The sequence below is a fragment of the Mus caroli genome, chromosome 5 (genome assembly GCF_900094665.2).
Source record: "Mus caroli chromosome 5, CAROLI_EIJ_v1.1, whole genome shotgun sequence".
NCBI classification, from domain to species: domain Eukaryota; kingdom Metazoa; phylum Chordata; class Mammalia; order Rodentia; family Muridae; genus Mus; species Mus caroli.
This window is the reverse complement of record NC_034574.1, coordinates 137063764-137072171: the sequence shown is the minus strand read 5'-3', so window position 1 is coordinate 137072171 and position 8408 is coordinate 137063764.

The window sequence follows — 8408 nt, the reverse complement described above, 5'->3', positions numbered from 1 at the left end:
CTGGTCTACAGAGTGAGTTCCAGGACAGCCAGGGCTATACAGAGAAACCCTGTCTCAGAAAAAAAGAAAAAAGAAAACAAACAAACATATGTGTATGCAAACAGATGGACATGTGTGTGTGCACACACACATGAAAATTACGTTACATCTCTTTTCAATTAGTATTACAGTTATTTGTGTGTATAGGCATGTGGGTAAGCATGCACAAGTATAGAGGCCAGAGAATCAACCTCAGATGTCACTGATTAGGAACCATCCTTGTTTTCTGTAACAAGGTCTCTCACTGAACCTGGAGCCTACCATATAGGCCAGCCGGGGTAAATATCCAACTCCAGAGATCAGTCATTCTCTACCTCCCCAGAGCTGTGTGTAACCACCAACTTCTTACATGGATGCTGAGGGTCAAACTCAAGTGTCCACGCTTGTGCCGCAAGCACTTAACCAGCTAACCTGGCTCCGGTATCCTCTTCATGTATTTCAACAAAGCAAATCCTAGAACTGCAGAGACAAGTGGATCTCTGTGAGTTCAAGTCCAGCCTGGTGTACATAGTGAGTTCTAGGACAGCCAGAGCTACATGATGAGATCTTGTCTTAGAAAAGAAGAAGAGAAGGAAGAAAAAGAAGAGGGGGAGGGGGAGTGAAGAAGGAGGGGAAAGAGGAGGAGGAGGGGAGGAGCAAGATTTTCACAATAAACAAAGTATCTAGTTCCTAAGTAAAGGGAGAGCTCTATAAGCCTCAACTTTCCATCTGTCTCAAGCTCCATCGGGACACACAGGGCATGCCACCAACCCTGGGCCTCATCAGCCTGGCCCTAAAGGATCAAAAGGGCACCTGGCACATCAACCAGGGTGGCCAGGCTAGCCCAGTCCAGACAGGACTGATGGCCAAAGTCCTGGGTACATGAATGGCATCAGCCCGACAGTTTCCATAATGCAGTAGGGTGGACGAGGACAGGGACAGGACCCTAGCTATTCTTTGGCTCTTTCCATGGGATGCTGGCTGTTAAGTGAGGTCTGGGACCTCAGACTGTACAACTGTACAGAAGCTGCCTGCAGGCAGAGACCTCTGCCAACACCATACAACCCTGTTTTTTTGTTTGTTTGCTTGTAATTTTTTAAATTACATTTATTTATTTAGAGAAGAAGTCCTGTGTGCCACAACCCCTGTGTGGAAGTCAGAGGATAACTCACAAGAGCAGGTTATTGCCTCCCATGGTGTGAATCTCAGGTTCTAACTCCGATCATCAAGCTTGGCCGCAAGTTCCTTCCTTGCCTGAGCCAGTTTACTGGCCCCTAGCTTAGTTTTGCTGTTGTCTGTGTTGGGTTTTGCCTGTTCTTGATAGGGGTGAAGAAATCCATTTGAAAATGTACAGTTAAGGGCTGGTGAGATGGCTCAGTGGTTAAGAGTGCCGACTGCTCTTCCTAAGGTCCCGAGTTCAAATCCCAGCAACCACATGGTGGCTCACAACCATCTGTAACGAAATCTGATGCCCTCTTCTGGAGTGTCTGAAGACAGCTACAGTGTACTTACATATAATAAATAAATAAATATTTAAAAAAAGAAAAGAAAATGTACAGTTCAGCTGTGTCTGCATAGTAGCACACACCTTTAGTCCCAGAGTTCAAGTCCAACCTGGTCTACATAGTGAGTTCTAAGACAGCCAGAGCTACTTGATGAGACTGTGTCTCAGAAAAGTAGAGGAAGAGGAGGAGGAGGAAGAGAGGAAGGTGAGAGGAGGAGGAAGGGAAGGAAGAAGAGAAAGAAAGTATATGATTCAAGCCAGGTGTAGTGCTGAGCCCCAGATGTGGAGGCAGGAGGATTACAAATTTGAGGGCAGACTGGGCTATATAGTGAACTGAATACTCTGTCTCAAAAAAAAAATAAAAACAAAAGGTTGCAGATGTAGCTCAATTGGACTATGTATCATGCATGTATAAGCCCAGGGTTTGATCTTCGGCATTCCATAACCAAGGCATGATAGCACACACCAGTAATCCCGAAACCAATGAAGGAGAGCTATGGGGACAATGTAGACCACAAAACAAAAGCAAGCTCCCTGAGATGGTGGCTTCTGGTTTCCAGACAAGAAATGCCAGGAAGGTGTAGGGACAAGTGTCTAAACAGGCCAATAGTGGGGACAGAAGGTCCAGAGACCCTATAAAATACTCAAGGCATTGTCTGTTCAACATACTGGACTTCCAGCCTTATATTTCTCCCATCCCAAATTATAAAGCTCTTTCTTTCCCCGTTCCCATAGCTTGGTCTTCTGTCTTTCTAGGTTGATCAATTCTTTGTTCCTGCCAAGGAAGGAGCTTGAAAATGCCCCAGACGACTCCACCACTCCTGTGACACGGGAGGTGGAGGCAGGAGGATCGGAATACTACATATAGGTTTGAAGCCAGCCTGAGATGCATGAGACCCTGTATCAAAAAGAGCATGCCGAGGCTGGGAAGACGGCTCTGTGGTTAAGAGTTGAGTTAGTGCCGCTCTTGCAGAGGTAGAGTCGCACTCATGTCAGGCATCTCACCTCTTCCAGGGGGAACGACACATCTGGCTTCCAGGAGTACCTGTGTTCACCTGCACATACCCACCCACAGACACACAGTCAGAGACATAATTCAAAAGAAGTGCAAACCTTATGAGAGAGACACGTGTGCCAATCACATGTGTCTAGGATATCGATAGTGTTGTGTGAAACTCACCTTAAAGTTGTTCAAAAGCCCTTTTGATGTCTGGAAAGGAAACTCTATTCCCCCCCCCCCCCCCCCCCCCCCCCCCCCCCCCCCCCCGCCCCCGTTGTGTAACAAAGGATTATGTAATACTGGAGTGCTTTGCTGAGCCCAGGCCTAAGAGGGACTCTTGGTTTACAAAGGAGAAAATATCAAAGCCGCTAGCTTCCAGATGGTTTCCTGGCTCTGCCTCCTAACATTTTATTCTCTGCTGAATAAAATGGAGAGGTTGAGGGGCTGGCTCAGTGGTTAGAGCACTGCCTGCTCTTCCAGAGAGTCAGGATTCAATTCCCAGCAGCCACATGGGGGCTCACAACTGACTGTAACTCTAGTTCCAGAGGATCCAGTGCTCTTGGGCACCACACATGGACATGGTACACAAACATACATGCAGGCAAACATATATATTTTTTTATATATTTATATAACATAAATGTTTTATAAAAAGAGATGTTAATATATTTTAGATGTTTATGTATTAGATGTACGTACACACACACACACACACACACACACACACACATACTGTCAACCCAGGGGAGATAGAACGCATGCTCAGAACAGCAAGTCAGCTAACAGGAGGAAGCGCTGCTGGAAGTCTGGTTCCTGCTGTAGCCAAGGACACACCTTCTCACTCCTGATTACTGTAGCAGAACAGCAGGTTGGTCTGAAAGACTTTTCTCACCCTCTCTTTCCTTGGTCCCTTTGCTGACACATCAGCACACAAAGTTAACTAACACTCAAAGGCCCGGTGTCCTTCACCCTCCACCTAGAGGCCTAGCCAGAGACATTTATCTCTAAAGCAAACACAACTGTACCCAAATCTGTGAGTGGCTGTGTTTGCTGATGATGTCATATGTGTCCCAGACTCTCTGATCAATGTGACTCAAGGGTGAGCAGCTGACTGGTCAGAGTGAGTAACGTGCTGACCTGCCTAAACTGGCAACAAGGTGACCCCAGGGTGACCCAGGCCTTGGAGAATGAAGTAGGAGTGAACCTGACAGAAGAGACTAGGTTGCTGGTTCCAAGAAATACCAATAAAGGAATTTTTAGTGACTCCCAATCTCACACATCATCCCCAACAACTCCACATGGGCAAGGCTTATAGTATCTCACTAAATTTTGAAAAATAAGGAGTGTTGGGTGCCATGGCTCAAATCTGTAATCCCAGCTACTCCAGAAGCTGAGGCTGGGGGATAATCCACACAAGCCTGGGCTATGGAGTCAGTTCAAGGGCAACTTGAGCTACAGGAAAATTCTGGTTCTAAATCTGAAAGAAGAAAAAGGGAAGAGGATAGGGGTGTTGCTCAGTGGTAGAGTGATTTCATAAAATATGCCAGGCTGGGGGTTCAATAGCAGCCAATACTGGAATATTAGGTGGCAAAATCAATTCAACATAGGGAAGTGTTTTGAGTGGATGTAGCAAATCAGGCCAAGTGTAATCATTTCAAAAACAACAAAAGACGAAAAAGAAGAAGAAGGAGGAGGAGGAGGAGGAGGAAAGAAAGGAGGGAGGGAGGGAGGGAGGGAGGAAGAAAGGAAGGAAGGGAGGGGAAGGGGAAGAGAAAAGAAAATTCAGTTTCAAAAACAAATGTGTGGATGCTGCTGAACCTGCAGAGATAGAAATACAACCAGACTACATTCTCCAGGATAGGAGCTTAGAGGTGGGGTGGGGCGGGGTGGGAGGAGTGGGGGTGGGGGGCAGGGGGCAGTTGGTAAGGGAGCATTCAGGAGCTCTCCCCTTGAATTGCAATCTCAGTTAAAAGCGGAGATCAAAGATAAGCTCTGAGGGAACAGACAGGGACAGCTGCTGGAGCTGTGACTTCCCAGGACCTCTTACTAGCCAGTAGCCCTGCAGCAGGGAGAGGACAGCCTACTTGACTTATCTTGCACACTCCAGGGGAAACCCTGGCATCAAGTCACGAGTTAGCCTGGAGCCTAAACAGCTGTATCAAGAGACCTGCCCTCAAGGCAAGCATGACCTTTCACTACCCCCGCAGGGTCATTTGAAGTACTGCCCACCCCCATTCCCAGTGCTGGGAGGCTGGGACTTGCTGTGACTGGCCCTGGGGTCACAGGGTCATTTACAGGGAGAACTGCATTTGCCAGACTGTTTTCTTCTGAGTAAAGACCTCTGGACATGTGCTCCTAGCTTGTTCCACTAGGACAGAAGCAGTGATGTTGTTGATGGGGGTGCATCCATGGGAGTGTGTGTGTGTGTAAGTCACAAATGGGACAAATCCTAGCAGCCCACACTCTGGATTAGGGGAACAGGTTTTTTTTTTTGTTTTTTTTTGTTTTTTTTCCTTTTTAAAAATGTATTTATTCTTTCACAATTCCATGCATAGATATTTATGTATATGTAATATACAATTATTATTTCCCCTTAGACCCTCTCCTTCCTCCTTAACTCTTCTTTCTCCCCAAAAAAGTCATCCTCCCTACTTTTTTTTTTTTTGGTGCCCCACTGCATTTAGCTAGAGTTGCCTGCGTGAGCTCGGGGGTAGGGTTATTTACTTGAACATGGGCGGGTTACCCGAGGCTATCCCACTGTGGGATATGACTCCCCCTCCCCCAACAACTGGACTAGCTCCCCAGGGAGGCTGTGCTCCCGCCCAGTTCCCTCAGGTGATAGGCCTCTTCTGCTGTAAGCTCAGGGGACAACTGCCATTGTCATACTAAAAAGATAGTATCCCAGGGCTAGAGAGATGGCTCAGTGGTTAAGCGCACTGACTGTTCTTCCAAAGGCCTGAGTTTGGATCCCTAGCACCAACATAAAAGCCAGGCATGGGGGCAGGATGGCTCAATGGTTAAGAGCACTTGTGACTCTTGCAGAGGACCCAGATGTGGTTTCCAGCATCTACATGACAGCTTACAACTACCTGTAACTCCAGCTCCAGGGGATCAGATGGATTTTTCTGTCCTCTGAGGGCACCAGGCACACACAAGGTACACATACACACGTGCAGGCAAAATTGTTACATACATAAAATAAATCTTAAAGAAGCTAATCTGCACATGGCAGTATTTATTAGAAACCACAGCACTGCAGGCTGGAGGCAGGAGAATCCCAGAGATTCAGTTTCCAAGTTCAGAGACTCAAAAAAAAAAAAAAAAAGGAGGAAAGAGATTAAGGAAGAAATCTTGATGTTAACCTCTGCTCACACATGTACATACACACATCACATGTACATGTGCACGTGCACACACACATGCACAAGTGTACATGTATAACACACATTCCCTACTTCCTGACTGTTGATGCAAAGTTATCAGCTGCCTCAAAGTTCCGGCAGTATACATTCCCTCCTATGATGGACTGTACCCTTGGACTGAGTCCACGTGTACCCTCCGTCATGGTTAGCTTAAGCTTTACCTTGACACAACCCAGAGTCACTTGGGAAAAGGGACCCACAAGTGAGGAGCTGCCTCCATCAGGTTGGCGTATGGTCATGTCTGTGGGGCATTGTCTTGGTTGCTGGTGGATGAAGGAGGAGCCAGCCCACTGTGGGTGGTACCATACCTAGGCTGTTTAAGAAGGGAAACTGAACAAGCTAAGGGGGAGCCAGCCATTAAGCGGTGGTCCTCCAAGGTCTCTTGCAGTTTCTGCCTCTGGGCTCCTGTTGTTCCTGCCCTGATGATGCACTGTGACCTGGAAATGTAAACCAAATAAACACCTTCTTCCATCAAGTCATTTTTGGTCAATGTTTTTATCATAGTAACAGAGAGGCAAACCATGAACATCATATCCTTCCCTTGCCTTTGTCAGGCACTAATTTGTTACATCAACGGGAAAAAGAATAAGTAACTAATATATGGATTTTTTGAGTATTCGTGATGTTTATCTGTGTTGATTCCAAGCCAATCACAAACTCTTTCCAAAGTTTAGGAGCAATACAGTGGACCGTTGGAATCCTTCCATACTCTTGGAGTCAGCCAAGCATGAATTGAAAACACTTGGTTTGTACTACATCTATCCAGAATACGCACAGACAGTTTTTTTCATCATTCCCTAGAGAGCTCAGTTTCTTTTTCTAGGGCTGTGATAAGCTTACTCTGGCAAAAGCAACTTGAGGAAGAAAGGGCTTGTTCTGACCCACAGTCCAGGGGTGTAGTCCATCGTGGTGGGGAAAGGCCACAGGAGCATGAGGCAGCTGGTCACATCATAGCCACAATCGGAAAGCAGGAAGATAGATGCAAATTGCTCAATTTCGTTTCTCCATTTATATGGTCTAGGATTCCAGCCAGGAAATGGTGCTGCCCACGGTGGGCAAGGTTCAATGAACACAATCAAGATAATCTTCTTTCCCATACCCAGAGGCCCATCTCCCAGGTGATCATGACATAATAGACAATATAGTATGATACACTTTTACTAATTATTCATGCCATGTTAGGGATTATAAGTTATCTGGATGGAGATCTTTTAAAGTATAAATGAGCAAGCCAAAGCGGGGATATACTAATAGAACACTTGCCTAGGATGCCCAAAGCCCTGCGTTCTATCGTAGCACCAGGTGGTATATATCATCTTAGCACTTGGGATGTGTAGGCAGGGGGATCAGAAGTTCAAGGTTACCTGTGGCTACGTAGAGAGTTGAATGCTAGCCTAGAATACATGAAACACTAGAAGAAGGAAAAAAGGAGGAGATGAAGCATGTTGGCTCATGTCTATCATCCCAGCACCTGGGAAGCTGACGCCAGGGACTTGGTTTAGGCCAGCCTAAGGTGTGTAACAAACAGATGAATAATAAGAAGAATAAAATGCTGCCAATATCAAAGAATAATTAGAATATAAAAGAATAAAGTAAGGCCAGAGAGATGGCTCAGTGGGTAAAAAACACTTACAGAACAAGCCTTAAAGCAATCACCAGAACTCACAGGAGAGGACTGCCTTCCAAAAGTTGTCTCTGACCTCCACATGTGTTGTAGAATTCACACCAAATACACACACACACACACACACACACACACACCAAACACACACACACACACACATATCAAACACACACACATACACACACCAAACACACATATACACATACATAAACACACCCCAAACACATGCACACGTAAAGTTTATAAAATTAACATTTCTTTATTTTTATTTATTTGTATGTATATGCATGTGGACATGTATACACTACAGTGTATGGAAGCCAGAGAACAACTCATCAGGGTTGGTCTTCTCCTTCTACTCTGTGGGTCCAGAGAATCAAGCTTAAGATGTCTGATTTGACTTCCTTTTTTTTTTTTTTTAAGATTTGTTTTTTTATTTTATGTATGTGAGTACACTGTAGCTCTCTTCAGACATATCAGCAGAGGGCATTGGATCTCATTATAGATGGTTGTGAGCCACCATATGATTGCTGGAACTTGACCTCTGGAAGGGCAGTCAATGCTCTTACTTACTGAGTCATCTTTCCAGCCCCTTATTTGACTTTTTAGAAAATTATTAAAAAGAGGCTGGGTGGTGGTGGTGCACACCTTTAATCCCTGCACTCAGGAGGCAGAGGCAAGTGGAGTTCTGAATTCGAGGCCAGTCTGGTCTACAAAACAAGTTCTAGGACAGCCAGAAGTTCAAGTATAAGTTCTGTGCAAAAACTATATGCTTTTATATAAAATTAGAAGTTGGCTGGGCGGTGGTGGCGCACGCCTTTAATCCCAGCACTCGGGACG